Source organism: Somniosus microcephalus, chromosome 21 (assembly GCF_052327205.1).
Source record: "Somniosus microcephalus isolate GS21.2 chromosome 21, FLI_Smic_1.0, whole genome shotgun sequence".
Classification (NCBI taxonomy): Eukaryota; Metazoa; Chordata; class Chondrichthyes; order Squaliformes; family Somniosidae; genus Somniosus; species Somniosus microcephalus.
In genome coordinates, this window is record NC_141007.1 from 75,823,183 (window position 1) to 75,840,943 (window position 17,761).

General features: G+C 45.1%; 1 protein-coding gene across 2 annotated transcripts in view; it reads right to left on the reverse strand.

Annotated features, from left to right (window-relative positions):
* LOC147102982 (carbonic anhydrase-related protein 10) overlaps nucleotides 1-17,761 on the reverse strand; it is a 908,938-nt gene that overhangs the window by 565,009 nt on the left and 326,168 nt on the right. The gene's annotated exons all lie outside the window — the stretch shown is intronic.

The following is a 17,761-nucleotide window of genomic DNA, read 5'->3' on the forward strand; positions in this document are numbered from 1 at the left end:
AGTGTCAATGGATTGTTGACATTCCAATTCACAGTGTCAATGGATTATTGACATTCCACATTCCCAGACCCACTGTCAATTCCCAGCCAAGGTATCTTGGAAATTACAATTCTAAGTGTCAATGGATTGTGGAAATTCAAATTCTAATTGTCATTGGATTGTTGACATTCAAATTCCCAATGACAATCGATTGTGGAAATTCCAATTCCCAGTGTCAATGGATTGTTGACTTTCCTATTCCCAGTGTCAATGTATTATGGAAATTCCAATTCTAAGTGACAATGAATTGTTGACATTCACATTCCTAGTGTCAATGGATTTTTGACATTACAATTCCCAGATCCAGCGTCAATGGATTGTGGACATTCCAATTCCCAGTGCCAATGGATAATTGACATTCAATTTCCCAGCATCAATGGATTGTGGATATTCCAAATCCTCATGAGAATGGATTGATGACATTGCATTTCCCAGTGCCAGTGGCTTGTGGACATTCCAATTCACAGTGTCAATGGATTGTGGACATTCCAAATCCCAGTCCCTATGGATAGTCAACATTCCAATTCCAAATGTCAATGAATTGTTGACATTCCAATTCCCAAGTCCAGCGTCAATGGATTGTTGACATTCCAATTCCCAGTGTCAATGGATTGTTGTCAATCTAGTTCACAGTGTCAATGGATTGCTGGTATTCCATTTCCCAGACACAGCATCAATGGATTGTAGACATTCCAATTCTAAGTGTCAATGGATTGTTGACATGCTAATTCCCTAAGTCAATGGATGTAGAAATTACCATTACAAATGTCAATGGAATGTTGACAATCCAATTCTCAGTGTCAATGGATTGCGGAAAATCAAATGCTAACTATCAACGGATTGCTGACATTCCAATTCCCAGCATCAATGGATTGTGGAAATTCCAATTCCCAGTGTCAATGGATTCTGGAAATTCCAATTCCCAGTGTCAATGGATTGTTGACTTTCCAATTCCCAGCATCACTGGATTGTTTAAATTACAATTCCCAGACCACATTCAATTGTTTTTTGATATTCCAATTCACAGTGTCAATGGATTGTTGACATTTCAATTCCCAGTTTCAATGGATTATGGGCATTCCAATTAACAGCATCAATGAATTGTTGACAATCCATTTCCCAAACCCAGTTTCAATGGATTGTTGAAATTCCAATTGCCAATGTCAACGGATTGTGGAAATTCCAATTATAAATGTCAATGGATTGTTGACATTCCAATTCCCAATGTCAATGAATTGTGTTAATTCCAATTCTAAGCATCAATGGATTGCGGACATTCCAATTCCCAGTGTCAATGAATTGTGGTAATTCCAATTTAAAGTGTCAATGGATTGTTGACATTCCTATTCACAGTATCAATGGACTGTTGACATTTCAATTCCCAGCGTGAATTGAATGTTGACATTCCAATTCCCAGTCTCCATGATTTGTTGACATTCGAATTCAAAGATTCAGCGTCAATGGATTGTTGACATTCCAATTCTCAGTGTCAATGGATTGTTGTCAATCTAGTTCACAGTGTCAATGGATTGCTGGTATTCCAATTCCCAGACCCAGTGACAATGGATTGTTGACATTCCAATTCCCAGACACAACATCAATGGATTGTTGTCATTCCTATTCCAGACACAGCATCAATTGATTGTAGACATTCCAATTCTTAGTGTCAATGGATTGTTGACATGCTAATTTCCAATGTCAATGGATGTGGAAATTCCAATTACGAATGGCAATGGTTTGTTGACAATCCAATTCTCATTGTCAATGGATTGCGGAAGATCAAATGCTAAGTATCAATGGATTGCTGACATTCTAACTCCCAGTGTCAATGGATTCTGAAAATTCCAATTCCCAGTGTCAATGGATTGTTATCTTTCCAATTCCCAGCTTCAATGGATTGTGGAAATTCCAATTCTAAGTGTCAATGGATTGTTGTCATTACAAATCCTAGTGTCAATGGATTGTTGAAATTCCAAATCACAGGTTCAATGGATTGTGGACATTCCAATTACAATTGTCAATGGATTGTTGTCATTCCTATTCCAGACACAGCAGCAATTTATTGCAGACATTCCAATTCTAAGTGTCAATGGATTGTTGACATGCTAATTCCCAATGTCAATGGATGTGGAAATTACCATTACAAATGTCAATGGAATGTTGACAATCCAATTCTCAGTGTCAATGGATTGCGGAAAATCAAATGCTAATTAACAATGGATTGCTGACATTCCAATTCCCAGTATCAATGGATTGTGGTAAATCCAATTCCCAGTGTCAATGGATTGTTAACTTTCCAATTCCCAGTGTCAATGGATTTTGGAAATTCCAATTCCCAGTGTCAATGGATTGTTGACTTTCCAATTCCCAGTGTCAATGGATTCTGGAAATTCCAATTCCCAGTGTCAATGGATCGTTGACTTTCCAATCCCCAGTGTCAATGGATTCTGGAAATTCCAATTACAAGTGTCAATGGATTGTTGACTTTCCAATTCCCAGTGTCAATGAATTGTGGTAATTCCATTTCTAAGCGTCAATGGATTGTTGACATTGCAATTCCCAGTGTCAATGGATTGTCGACATCACAATTATAATTAAGAATGGATTGCTGACATTCCAATTCCCAGTGTCAATGAATTGTGGTAATTCCAATTTGAAGTGTCAATGGATTTTTGACATTCCAAGTCCCAGTGTCAATTGATTGTTGATATTCCAATTCCCAGTGTCAATGGATTGTGGACATTCCAATTCCAAATATTAATGGGTTATGGATATTCCAGTTCCCAGTGTTAATGGATTGTCGACATTCCAATTATAAATATCAATGGATTGTTGACATTCCAATTCCCAGTGTCAATGGATTGTTGTCAATCTAGTTCACAGTGTCAATGGATTGCTGGTATTCCAATTCCCAGACCCAGTGACAATGAATTGTTGACATTCAAATTCCCAGACACAACGTTAATGGATTGTTGTCATTCCTATTCCAGACACAGCAGCAATTTATTGCAGACATTCCAATTCTAAGTGTCAATGGATTGTTGACATGCTAATTCCCAATGTCAATGGATGTGGAAATTCCAATTACAAATGTCACTGGTTTGTTGACAATCCAATTCTCATTGTCAATGGATTGCAGAAGATCAAATGCTATGTATCAATGGATTGCTGACATTCTAACTCCCAGTGTCAATGGAGTCTGAAAATTCCAATTCCCAGTGTCAATGGATTGTTATCTTTCCAATTCCCAGCTTCAATAGATTGTTGAAATTCCAAATCACAGGTTCAATGGATTGTAGACATTCCAATTACAATTGTCAATGGATTGTTGACATGCCTTTTACATGACTCAGCATCACTGGATTGTTGATACTACAATTCCCAGACTGCCTTCAATTGATTTTTGATATTCCAATACACAGTGTCAATGGATTGTTGACTTTCAATTCCCAGCATGAATTGATTGTTGACATTCCAGTTCCCAGTGTCAATGCATTGTGGGCATTCCAATTAACAGCGTCAATGAATTGTTGACAACACATTTCCAAGACCCAGTTTCAATGATTGTCGAAATTCCAATTGCCAGTGTCAATGGATTGTGGAAATTCCAATTATAAATGTCAATGGATTGTTGACATTCCAATTCCCAGTTTCAATGGATTGGTGACATTCCAATTCCAAGTAGCAATAGATTGTGGACATTCCAATTCCCAGTGTCAATGGATAGTGGACATTTGAATTCCCAGTATCATTGGATTTTAGACATTTTATTTCTGAGTGTCGATGTATTGCAGACATTTCAATACCAATTGTCAATGGATTGTTGACATTTCAATTCCCAGTGTCAATAGATTGCGGTCTTTCCAATTCCCATGTCAATGTATTGTGGATATTCCAATTACCATTGTGAATGGATTGCGGACATTCCAATTCCAAGAGTCAAAAGATTGTTAACATTCAAATTCCAAGTTTCAATAGATTTTGGAAATGTCAATTTACAAGTGTCAATGGATTGTTGACATTTCAATTCCCAGTGTCAATGGATTGTTGACATTCCTATTCCCAGACTTAGCATCAATGGATTGTTGACATTGAATTCCCCAGACTCGCCTTCAATGGACTTTTGACATTCCAAATCTAAGAGTCAATAGATTGTTGACATTCCAATTCACAGTGTAAATGGATATTGGAAATTCCAATTACAAGTGTCAATGGATTGTTGACATTCCAATTCCCATTGTTAATGGATTGTCAACATTTGGATTTTAATTATCAATGGATTGTTGACATTCCAATTCACAGGGTCAAGGAGTTGTGGCCATTCCAATTCCCAATGTTAATGGATTATGGAAATTCCAATTCCAAATGTTAATGGATTGTACACATTCCAATTCCCAGTGTCAAAGATTTGTTGACAGTCCAAATCTCAGTGTCCATGCATTGTAGACATTCCAATTCCATATGTCAATGGATTGTTTACATTCCAATTCCCAGAGTCAATGGATTGAAGACATTCCAGTTCCCAGTGTTAATGGATTGCGGACATTTCAATACCGAGTTTCAATGGATTGTGGGCATTTCGTTTCCAAGTGTCAATGAATTGTGGCCATATCAATTCCGAATGTCAATGGATTGCAGACATTCCAGTTCCAAGTGTCAATGGATTGTTGACATTGGAATTCCTAGTACCAATGGACTGTTGACATTCCAATTCCAAGTGCCTATGTATTGTTGACATTCAAATTCCTAGTGTCAAATGAATGTGAACATTTCAATTCCAAATGTCAATGGATTGTTCACTTTCCATTTCCCAGTGTCAATGGATTGTGGACATTCCAATTTCCAATGTAAATTTATTGAGGACATATCAATACAAGGTGTCAATGGATTGTGTACATTACAATTCCAAATGACAATAGAGTCTGGACATTTCATTTCCAAATGTCAATGGATTCTGGACATTCCAATTAACAGGGTCAATGGATTGTGGACATTACAATTCCAAGTGTCAATGGATTGTTGATGTTGGAATTCCCACTGTCAATGGACTGTTGACATTCCAAATTCCAAGTGCCTATGTATTGTTGACATTCAAATTCCCAGTGTCAAATGAATGTGGATATTACAATTCCCAGTGTCAATGTATTGCGGACATTTCAATTCCCAGTGTCAATGGATAGCTAACATTCCAAATCCCATTTTCAATGGATTGCGGTCATTCCAATTCCCAGTGCCAATGGATTATTGACATTCCAATATTCAGTGTCAATGAATAGTGTATACTCCAATTCCAAATGTAATTGGATTGTGGTCATTCCATTCCAATTCCCAGTCTCAATGCATTGTAGACATTCCAACTCACAATATCAATGGAAAGGGCTCAGAGTAATTCCCAGTTTCAATGGATAATGGACATTCCAATTCCCAGTTTCAATAGATAGTTCACATTCCAAATCCCAATGTCAATGGACTGTTGACATTCCAATTTCCATTGCCCATGGATGGTGGACTTTCCAATTCCAAATGTCAAAGGAATGTGGACATTATAATTCCCAGTGTCAATAGATTGGTGACATTTAAATTCTCAGTTTCAATGGATTATTTCAATACCATGTGTCAAAGGATTGTTGAAATTCCAATTCCCAGTGTCAATGGATTGCGCACATTCCAATTCCCAGTGTCAATGGATTGTGGGCATTCCAATTCCCAGTGTCAATGGATTGTGGGCATTCCAATTCCCAGTGTCAATGGATTGTGGGCATTCCAATTCCCAGTGTCAATGGATTGTGGACATTCCAATTCCCAGTGTCAATCGATTGTTCACATTGCAATTCCAAGTGTCAATAGATTGCAGATATTCCAATTCCCATTTTCAATGAATTTTGGCATTCCAGTTCCCAGTGCCAACGGATTGTTGACATTCCAATTCCTGGTGACAATGGATTGTGGACATTCCATTTCCCAGTGTCAATGGATTGTGGATATTGATACTGGGAATTGGAATGTCCAAATCCCATTGACACTTGGTATTTGATGTAATAAAACTCACTACACACTTGGTTTGAGTATAAAGCAAGGCTTCAATCAACTTGTTTCAGAACATGGAGGTCTAGTTGTACTTCACTAGTTCCTGTCTTACAAAATGTCCCTGGGCAAGATGTACCCACGCCCGAGTATTTATACTCCTTGGACGGCGCCACCAGCTGGCCATCCAGCGTTATTTCACGAGCAGTTTCTTGATGATTGAGATTTATAACAGTATTTAAATGCCCGCAATCCATTGACACTGGGAATTGCAATGTCAACAATCCACTGACACTTGGTATTGGAATGTCCACAATCCGCTGACACTGGGAACTGGAATGTCAACAATCCAATGACACTGGGAATTGGAATGTGCGCAATCCGTTGACACTGTAATTGGAATGTCCGCAATCTATTGACACATGGAATTGGAATTTCAACAATCCTTTGACACATGGTATTGAAATAATCCATTGAAACTGGGAATTTAAATGTCACCAATCTATTGACACTGGGAATTATAATTCCAATTCCAATGTGTCAATGGATTGTTGACATTCCAATTCCCAGTGTCAATGGATTGTGGACATTCCAATTCCCAGTGTCAATGGATTGTGGACTTTCTAAATCCCAGTGTCAATCGATTGTTCACATTCCAGTTCCAAGTGCCAATAGGTTGTGGATATATCAATTCTGAGTGTCAATGTTTTGGGGACATTTCAGTTCCCATTGTCAATGTTTTGTTGACATTCCAATTCCCAGTGTCAATATATTATGGACATTCCAATTTCAAGTGTCAGTGGGTTGTTCACATTCCAAATCCAAGTGTAAATAGTTGCAGACATTTCAATTTTAAGTGTCAATTGATTGCTTACATTCCAATTCCCAGTGTCAATGGATTGCGGACATTCCAATTTCCATTGTTATTGGATTGCGGACATTCCAATTCCCAGTGTCAATGGATGGTGGACATTCCAATTCACAGTGTCAATGGATTGCAGACATTTCAATACCAAGTGTCAGTGGATTGTTAACATTGCAAACCAGTTGTCAATAGATTGAGGACATTTCAATTCCCGGTGTCAATGGAATGTTAACATTCCAATTCCCAGTGTCAATGATTTGTGGACATTCAAATTCCAAGTGTCAGTGGATTGTGGACATTCCAATTCCAAATGTTCATTGATTGTCTGCATTCCACTTCCCAGTGTCATTGTATTATAGACATTACAATTCCAAGTATCGATAGATTGCGGACATTCCAATTCCCAGTGTCAAAGAATTGTGGACATTCTAATTCACAGTGTCAATGGATTGCAGACATTTCAATACTAAATGCCAATGGATTGAGTACATTCCAATTCTCAATGTCAATGCAATGTGGACATTTAAATTCCAAATGTAAATGGATTGTGGACATTCCAATTCTCAGTGTCAATGGATGTTCACATTCCAATTCCCTGTGTCAATGTATTGCTGATATTCCAATTCCCAGTACCTATGGATTGTGGACATTCCAATTACCAGTGTCAATGGAACGTGGGCATTCCACGACCCTCTGTCAATGGATTTTGGAAATTCGAATTACTGTGTCAATGGATTGTGCACATTTAAATTCCAAATGTCATTGGATTGTACGCATTCCAATTCCAAGTAGAAAGAGATTGTGGTTATTCCAAATCCGAATGTCAATGGATTGTTGACATTCCAATTCCAAGCATCAATAGATTGCGGCCTTTACACTTCACTGTGTCAATGGATTGTGGACATTCCAATTCCCAGTTGCAATGGATTGCGGACATTCTAATCCTCAGTGTCAATGGATAGTTCACATTCCAATTCCCAGTGTCAATGGTTTGCTGACATCCCAATTACCATTGCCAATGAATGGTTAACATTCCAATATTCAGTGTCAATGCCATGTGGATATTCCAACTCCCAGTGTCAAATATTGTGGACATTCCAGTCCCCAGTGTCAATGGATAGTTCACATTCCAATTCCCTGTGTCAATGGTTTGCTGACATCCCAATTACCATTGCCAATGAATGGTTAACATTCCATTATTCAGTGTCAATGCCATGTGGATATTCCAATTCCCAGTGTCAAATATTGTGGACATTCCAGTCCCCAGTGTCAATGGATAGTTCACATTCCAATTCCCTGTGTCAATGGTTTGCTGACATCCCAAATACCATTGTCAATGAATGGTTAACATTCCAATACTCAGTGTCAATGGATTGTTGGCATTCCAATTTCAAGTGTCAATGGATTGTGGGCATTCCAATTCTCAGTGTCAATGTATTACTGATATTCCAATTCCCAGAACCTATGGATTGTGGACATTCCAATTCCCAGTGTCGATGGATTGTGGACATTTCTATTCCATGTGTCAATGGATTGTTGACATTCCAATTCCAAGCATCAATAGATTGCGGTCTTTACACTTCACAGTGTCAAAGGATTGTGGACATTCCAATTCTCAGTTGCAATGGATTGTGGAGATTCCAATCCCCAGTGTCAATGGATTGTTGACATTCCAATTCCCAGTGTCAATGAATGGTTAACATTGCAATATTGAGTGTCAATGCAATTTGGACATTCCAATTCCCATTGTCAATGGATTGTTGACATTCCAATTCCCTGTGTAAATGTAATGCTGATACTCCATTCCCCAGTACCTATGGATTGTAAACATTCCAATACCCACTGTCAATGTATTTTGAACATTCCAATTACTGTGTCAATGGATTGTGGACATTCCAATTCAAAATGTCACTGGATTGTTAAATTCCAATTCCAAGTGTAAGCAGATTGCAGGTATTATAATTCCGGGTGTCATTGGATTCTGGACATTTCAATTCCAAGTGACATTGGATTCTGGACATTCCAATTCCCAGTGTCAATGGATTACGGACATTCCAATTCCCAGTGTCAATGGATTGCGCACATTCCAATTCCAAGTGTCAATTGATTGTTGTCATTTTAATTCCAAGTGTCAATGGATAGTTGACATTCCAATTCCAAGTGTCAGTTGATTGCTGACATTCCAATTCCCAATGTCGATGCATTGTGGACATTCCAATTCCCAGTGTCAATGTTTGTTGACATTCCAATTTCCAGTGTCAATGGATTGTTGTCATTCCAATTCAAATGTCAATGGATTGTTGGCATTCCAATTCCTAGTTTCAATGGTTTGTTGAAATTCCAATTCCCAGTGTCAATTGACTGCTGCAATTCAAATTCCCAGTATCAATGGATTGTTGTCATTTCTATTCCCAGTGTCAATGGATTGTTGACATTACAATTCCCAGTGTCAATGGATTGCTGACTTTCCAATTTCCAGTGCCAATATTTGTTGACATTCCAATTCCAAGTACCAATGCATTGTTGACATTCCTTTCCCCAATGTCAAGAGACTGTGGACTTGGCAATTCCCAGTGTCAATGGATTGTTGACATTCCAATTCCTAGTGTCGATTGACTGTTGCCATTCAAATTCCCAGTGTCAATGGATTGTTGACATTCCAATTCCCAGTGTCAATGGATTGTGGGCTTTACAATTCCCAATGTCAGTAGATTGTGGACTTTCCAATTCCTAGCGTCAATTGATTCTTGTCATTTTAATTCCCAGGGTCAATTGATTGTTGACATTCCAATTCCTGGTGTCAATGGGTTATTGTCATTTAAATTCCCCATGTCAATGGAGTGTTGACATTCCAATATCCAGTTTCAATGGCTTGTTGACATTCCGGGCTGGATTTTCATTCAGCAGTCGGGTTGGAGGCGGGACTACAACTTTTGGGTTTTAGTCCCGCCTCCATCGAGATGCAGCCAATCCACGTGATTTTCCCTTGATTGACCTCGTTGAGCCCACCAAGCGGGCTCAGCAGGCCAATTAAGGGCCACCCGGCAACAGGTGACGTCACAGGCTGAAATTTCATCTGTCAAGAGCTTTCAGCTGTCAAACACTGAGGGGCCGATTTTCCTGGAGCTGTCAGGCGGGCTTTCAGGCGTTTGGGGGGGGAAATCGTGAAAATAGGGAGTCACGACCCCCCCCACCTGATTCCCCGCCCTGTCTGATTTTCACCCGGGCGTTTCTGTCCGACCCGAATCAGTCCCGCCCGCAGCGCTCTTCAGACACCTTAATCACCAATAATTGGCATCTATAATGCCATTTTAAGGGGCCCTTGCTATTTTCAGCCTTTTCCCACGTTAAACACGCCTGGTGGGATCCCCACTGATGAAACCTGACGTGAACAATATCGGATTGTTGACTATCAGCTGCAGGTCAATCAGGAAAGAAGAGAATTAATCAGACATCATTTGTAGGTTGCAGGACCTTGTTGCTTCAGGCTTGGGGCAACTTGTTCCAGGCTTAGGCACAGCTGTGGAAGGTTGGAGCCTCACACACTTCTCCAGTGTGAGCTCCTGCGAAGCCCCTCTCGCCACCCTCACTCAGCGCTTGCTCAACTGAGGCACCTACCAGAAGCATGGAGGCCTTTTTTCCTTCCCCTCTTGGCATTAGAGGGCCTCCAGCCCCATTCGTGAAATGGCACACGCCACAACTGCAGAAGTTGCCATCAGAAATTTTATTTACAATAACCAACTGATGGCATTTGTGACTATTTGTGCTTTATTTTCCTCTTACGCGTGCTCCTACGTAGTGGTTCCCCTGTGGCTTCAGCAGATGTGGAGGCCCCTTGCTCACTTTCCTGCTGCTCCTGTCTCGACACCTTTGGCGGGCGTCCTCTGGGATGACGAGCCTGTGAGGGCCTGCCAGCAGTCTGCTGCTCCTGCAGCTGTGCAGGGGTTGAGACCTCTATCTCTGTTGGGTGTGGACTCTGGCGGGGCTCTGACTGAGGGCTTTGCAGTGGCATGGAAGTGTGAGCGCTTGGAGAGGAGCCCCCACTTCCTTGAGGTCTGCCACCAACCTTCCTCTCATGTGTCAGGTCCCCCTCAGTGCCTGCAAGTGGCTTGAGAGCAGCTTGCTGCACATCAGGGGGGCCATGGGGACCCAGTTCTACAATGGCAGTCCTACACAGAGGGCCTGCCATGAAGGTCTGGTTTCTCTGTTCAATAGCTGACCATCGCTCCTCCAGAGATGTCAGTCTATTCTGAACACTCACCATGTTTTCAACACTCTGGCAACTTAGCTCCTCCATGGCCATAGCCATCCTCTCCTCTACTGTAGCCATCCTTTCCATGGAGGTTGCCATCCTTTCCGTGGTGATGCGTTCATGCGCCAATGACTCCACAAAGGCTCTGCTCATATTCGCTATGGACTCCTCCATTCGCTCCACACTCGCAGCGAACCTGGAGACAAAACCTGCCAGAGACTCCTGCATCTGTGCATGGAGATCCATCACCTCTTCTCTTGCGGATGGACCCAGAGGCAGAGGGTCGACATGCAGCTGAGCTGAGCTTGCAGAGTCCTGCGCCCTCCGACAAGGACTCTCCACTGCTGTCCCTGTCTCCACCATCTGCTGATGCTCACTTGTGAGCTGTGATACACCAGGTGACAACACTACTCTATGTCCCGAGGGTCCCACTGAGGTGTGAGTGTCTGCGCTGGTGCTGGGTGCACTGAATTCTGCTGAAGCTGCGCCCTCAGATGTTGGAGCTTCCTCTGAGGCATCTGGCTGCTCAGCCTCTTCCTCCTCCGCAGTGGGGATGGGGGCTCTGGATGGTCCTGTGGGGGAGTAAAGGAAAGAGTTAGAGATGTGATGCCAAGGTTACATGCACATTGGATTTTGCAGATGTTCATAAGTCCAAATGTTGTAGCGTCAGAATCATTATCAGTGACTCATACTATGTCAATGAGAGAGATGGAAAACTATTCTGTCGCCAGCTTGCGGGACTGCCCCTGTCTCTCCTTCCCCAGCTTCCCCAGCCACATCAGCCCGACAATTTCCAGCACTCCTTCCTCCCATGGGGTCAGGTGGGCTATTGAGGGTGTGCCTCCTCCAGTTCTGGCTCACTCTCTGTTGTTGTGAGCTCTCTTTTCCTGCAATGAGGGAGACAAGTGGAGGTTGAGTGAGAATGAAGGAGTGAGTGCAGAGATTGCATAGCACAGATACTTAGAAGGAGACAAAGATGGTGTGAGGCTGCAAGACCAAGGGCCCTCCCTGTGTGTTGTCAGTTGTGTTCAAAGCATCAGAGTGAGAGGGAGTGTGAGGGCTGCATGGTGGAATAGTTATGTGAATGTGAGCATAGAGAGAGAGGGAATGGGTAAGGGTGCATGGAAGTGACTGTGAAGTGGAATGTGGAGGAAGAGAGTGCTAAAGCTGAGTGCTGGTGGGGAAAGGCAATGGGGATCAGTTTGAGGGTGATGGAAACTTCGTACTTACTTTTCCTGTACGGTGAAGGTCATGGAATCGTTTCCGACACTGTATCCAGGTTCTTCTGGTGACTCCCAGCGAGTTGACATCTGCTGCCACCTGCATCCATGCAGCCTTGGTCTCAGTGGGAGGCCTCTTCCTCCCTGACCTAGGGAAGAGGACCTCCCTGTGGGCCCTGACCCCATCCAATAATGCCTGCAGTGAAGTCTCGTCGAATTTGGCGGCAACTCGGGGTCTGGCACTGGCCACAGCTGCTGCAGGCTCCTCTGCCATCCTGAATGGTTCATTTGGAAGCCTGCAGAGGAAGCAATGCTTGCTGTGGACCTTAAAAGCACCACGAATGATGACATCATACTGTGCGGCTTTCTGACTGGAAATAGTCAATTAGCAAGAGTTCCCACATGCTGGAAATGAATTGGCCAATTGAGGGAAAATTGCATCAATCTGGCAGACCCATTTACATTCGTGTGGGAACCCCGACATTCGGGGAAACTGACAATTCCCCACACCTGCGGGAAAATCAGCCCCTGACAGTCTGACTTCTAACCTGAGTCCTTCTACACAGACTCAGTTAGAACTCTCGCCGGCACTGAAAGCTGCAGGCTGTCACTTTTGACAGCTCGCGGCCATTCAGCTTTCAGTGCCGGCTGAATGATGGACTCCTGAAGCCTAGAGGAAGAAAGGCTGTAAAGGTAAGTACAGGTAATTTAAACATCTTTACACACTTTAGACACACCAAACACACTTACCTTTGCACTCATGCACCCATCACTCACCTGAACACCGACATCGTGACCCCTCCAAGTCCTTCAACCCGACGGCCCGCCTGCTCTAACCTGGCGTGGTTTGGAGCCGTCGGGAATCCCACACTTCAACATCAAAAATAGGGATTAGGCTAAAAACTGCCTGTTAACTACCTGTTAACAGGCAGTTAATTGGCACTAATCCCTTCCCGCCTCGGGTCGGCGGGTCCCAGTGCGGGGCGGGTACCCGCTTCCTTTGAAATTACATGGAGGCGGGTTTTGGGCGGGATGGTGTCGGGACCCCCAAATTCGGGATTTTTGCCCCCCACACGCCTAAAAGCCCGCCTCACGGCACGCTGAAAATTGACCCCTCCAATTCAAATATCAATGGATTGTTGACATTCCAATTCCCAGTGTCAATGGATTGTTGACATTCCAATTCCCAGTTTCAATGGATTGTTGACATTCCAATTCCCAGTGTCAATTGATTGTTGACATTCCAATTCCCAGTTTCAATGGATTGTTGACATTCCAATTCCCAGTGTCAATTGATTGTTGACATTCCAATTCCCAGTTTCAATGGATTGTTGACATTCCAATTCCCAGTGTCAATTGATTGTTGACATTCCAATTCCCAGTTTCAATGGATTGTTGACATTCCAATTCCCAGTGTCAATTGATTGTTGACATTCCAATTCCCAGTTTCAATGGATTGTTGACATTCCAATTCCCAGTTTCAATGGATTGTTGACATTCCAATTCCCAGTGTCAATTGATTGTTGACATTCCAATTCCCAGTTTCAATGGATTGTTGACATTCCAATTCCCAGTTTCAATGGATTGTTGACATTCCAATTCCCAGTTTCAATGGATTGTTGACATTCCAATTCCCAGTGTCAATTGATTGTTGACATTCCAATTCCCAGTTTCAATGGATTGTTGACATTCCAATTCCCAGTTTCAATGGATTGTTGACATTCCAATTCCCAGTTTCAATGGATTGTTGACTTTCTAATTCCTAGGCCTAGAAATTCAGTTGTTAGTGCCAGCTGCTAGCGCCTTAAGAGGCCGAGAATCGGGGCGTGAGGCGGCTAGCGCCCGGGCGCGGCGCGATCTGCTCCTCTCGTGAACTTCAGTCAAGAATTAGCAGCGTCGCAAAACCACAGCGCCCGCTCAGCTGCGCGCGCAGATCCTGACGTCATTTCATGGTGCAACGCCCTTGGTGCGCCCCGAACCGGAACTTCAGTGGCGCCGCCCTTCTGTGCGCCTGGCACCCCAGCGACTGGTTGAGTGGAATGGTTCCCAGTCGCTCTGGGGCTGGGGGGGGGTGCTATTTAAAGGGGGCTCTTCCTGCATTCTTTGTGGCAGCCATTTTGTTCCACGCCTTCTGTGTGAGAGAGAGAGATTTGGAGAGAGACAAAGGCAGAGAGCTTTCTGCTTTGACTCAGCGCTCGCACAGGTACTTCTGGCTTCAGGCCAGAGCTTTGCAGTTGGATTTAACTTTCAGTGCCATAGCCTTGAGTCGCCACATATAATGGGGGCTGCAATGGGTGGAAACGTTGGGTTTCTCCATTCCATTGAAAGGGCTCAGAGACGCCGAGAGAGAGTGCCAGTCATGGCCAGATGGAGAAGGGCCAACAGACGTCGGCACAGGAGGCCTTACCCACCCAGGGTATACCGCCAGCAGTTCTCATACCTCAACATGTCTGAGGAGCAGTGCATTCGGAGGCTGCGATTCAGAAGGGAGGTGGTCACTGAGATCTGCCACCTGCTTCAGAGAGATCTGCAGCCACAGCTGAGGAGCAGGACGTCTCTGTCGGTGGCAGTGAAGGTGACGGTGGCTCTCAACTTCTATGCCACCGGCTCCTTCCAATCCGCTACTGGGGACATTGCCAATATCTCCCAGTTCGCGGTGCATTGCTGCATCCGCCAGGTGCTGAATGCCCTCTTCAGAAGGAGACGTCAGTGCATTTCCTTACCCATGACCCTGGACAAGCAGCAAGAGCGCGCAATGGGATTTGCGAGAATAGCGGGCTTCCCCATGGTCCAGGGCGCCATTGACTGCACGCATGTGGCTTTGCGGGCACCTCTACAGAATGCCGAGGATTACCGCAACCGGAAGGGCTACCATTCGCTCAACGTCCAGTTGGTGTGTGACCACAGGCAGCTCATACTAGCTGTCAATGCCCGCTTTCCAGGCAGCAGCCACGATGCCTTCATCCTGTGCCAGACTTCTGTGGCAGACATTTTCGAAGCCCTGGCTCACCCAGGAGGCTGGCTTCTCGGGGACAAGGGCTATCCTTTGTGCACCTGGCTGATGACCCCACTCCGTGCGCCCAGCACCCCTGCTGAAGAACGATACAATGACAGCCATCAAGCGACCAGGAACATCATTGAGCACACAATCGGTGTGCTGAAGCAATGGTTCCGCTCTCTGGACCATTCCGGGGGAGCCCTACAGTACTCGCTTGAGCGAGTCTCCCATTTCGTTGTAGTGTGCTGCATGCTGCACAACCTGGCTATCCTCCGGACTCAGCCACTGCCAGCAGACATTGGAGGACCACCAGAGGAGGAGGAGGAGGAGGAGGAGGAGGAGCATCCAGATGAGAGGGAGGCACAAAGTGCAAGGGCCGTCCGTCGGCGGCTTATTGCAAGTCGGTCCTAGACCCCCTCTCAGGGAATGGCTTGTGCCATTGAAAGAACATGAATGGAGCCGCTCCGCAAACCCTGAGGTTGTCAAGGCAACAAATAGTTCAAAGTGCAAACATGGACAATCTGAATAAAGAATTTTTTTTATTTTACAAACTCTGTGCCCTTCCTGCATGACAAACCAAAACATAGAAACCCCCCAAAAAACAGTCAGACACATAACTGGCTCTCACAACCTGGTGAAAATCAACAAAACAGTTAAACAAAAATGACCATGCTCCTCAGCCTTCATAAAAAACTCAACATAACATTCTCGGCCTTCATAAAAAACTCAACATAACATTCTCGGCCTTCATAAAAAACTCAACATAACATTCTCGGCCTTCATAAAAAACTCAACATTTTGCCACAACTCCTACTTTTTGGCCTGCGAGGGTGATCCGCCTCGCTTGCGCAAATGGCCCCTTCCTGCCCTGCAGCTCCTCCTCAAGGGACCCCAGTGGCTACAGCAAGGTTGGGGGAAGGCTGCTGAGGGTCACATAGTGAGTCAGCAGATGCCCTTGGGGGACGGCCTGGACCAGCTCTGGGCTTGGAGGGCCCGGCTGCTGACTGCTCCAACTCTGCTTGGGCGGCAGCAGTCTGTCCTACGGGTGGTGGCAGCTGCAGTGGCGGAGTGACAGTGTTGGCAGCATGATGCTGCCAATCTGACAGAGCACAGGCACTCCCTGGTCAGCCTAGACACTGGCATTTGCACAGGCCTGCACTGAAGCATGCGCAGCAATCTGCTGAAGCACAGACTGCTGGGCTGCTGCGGTGCGGTGAGGGCCCCGGCGATTCCTGGCCGAACCAGCGAGGGTGGTAGCAGCTCACAGAATCACAGAATCACAGAAACCCCACAGTGCAGATAGAGGCCATTTCGGCCCATCGAGCCTGCACCGACACATATCCCACCCGATCCCCGTAACCCCTACACCAACACATATCCCACCCTATCCCTGTAACCCCACGTATTTAATCCCCCTAACACTAAGGGTCAATTTATCATAGCCAATCAACCTAACCCGCACATCTTTGGACTGTGGGAGGAAACCGGAGCACCCGGAGTTAGTGCCCGTGTGGCCCTGATCTGTGTTTGCATCAGACCAGCCAGTGAATGCATGGCACGACTAAGCACTTGGCTGGAAGCCGCATCTGGTGCAGTGATGTCCTGCTGGCTCCTGGCCTGTGCTGCCCCGAAGTCCTGCTGACTCCTGGCCTGTGCTGTCCCGAAGTCCTGCAGACTCCTGGCCTGTGATGCCCCAAATTCCTGCACACTCCTTGCCAGTGACTCTATGGAGTCAGGCATCCTTGCCACTGCAGCCATGAGCTCAATGTGCCTGCGCTCAGCCTGGGCGCCCATTTCACCAAGGAGCCGCACCTCCTCTGCGCTCACCGTAGCAGGACTGGAGGCCGCATTCACCCTCCGGGGAGAAGGCCGCCAAGCTTCCCTACCCCTCCCGCATTGCTGCAGCCTGCTGGGCCCTGGAGCTTCACCGTCATCAGACCCTTCCCCCCTTCTCCCCTCCAGGGAAGACGTGTCCCCATCATGGCCATGGGCTGCCACGGCTGAGGGTGGCACTGATGGGCTGGCTTCCTCTTCCTCCTCCTCACCTTCCGAATCACTCACAGTGCCAGCTTGAGGGCCCGCCTCCTCACCTGGCGAATCAGCATCTGAAAGCAGGGAGGCACAAGTGTTGCTTTAGAGTGAGGGCAGGGTGGCAGCGAGGGAGCCATGAGTGCCGCAATGCACTGCATTGGTTCGAGAGTGGCAAAGGATGCTGGCGTGAGCCACAAGTGGAAAGAGAGAGGTCAAAAAAAGGCCATGACCTTACCATTGCTGTCCACAACGGGGTCGGCATCTCCAGTGGCGACGGGGCCAATCAGCCGGCCTCCCATAATCCGCTCCACTCGCTGCTCCAGCTTGGTGAG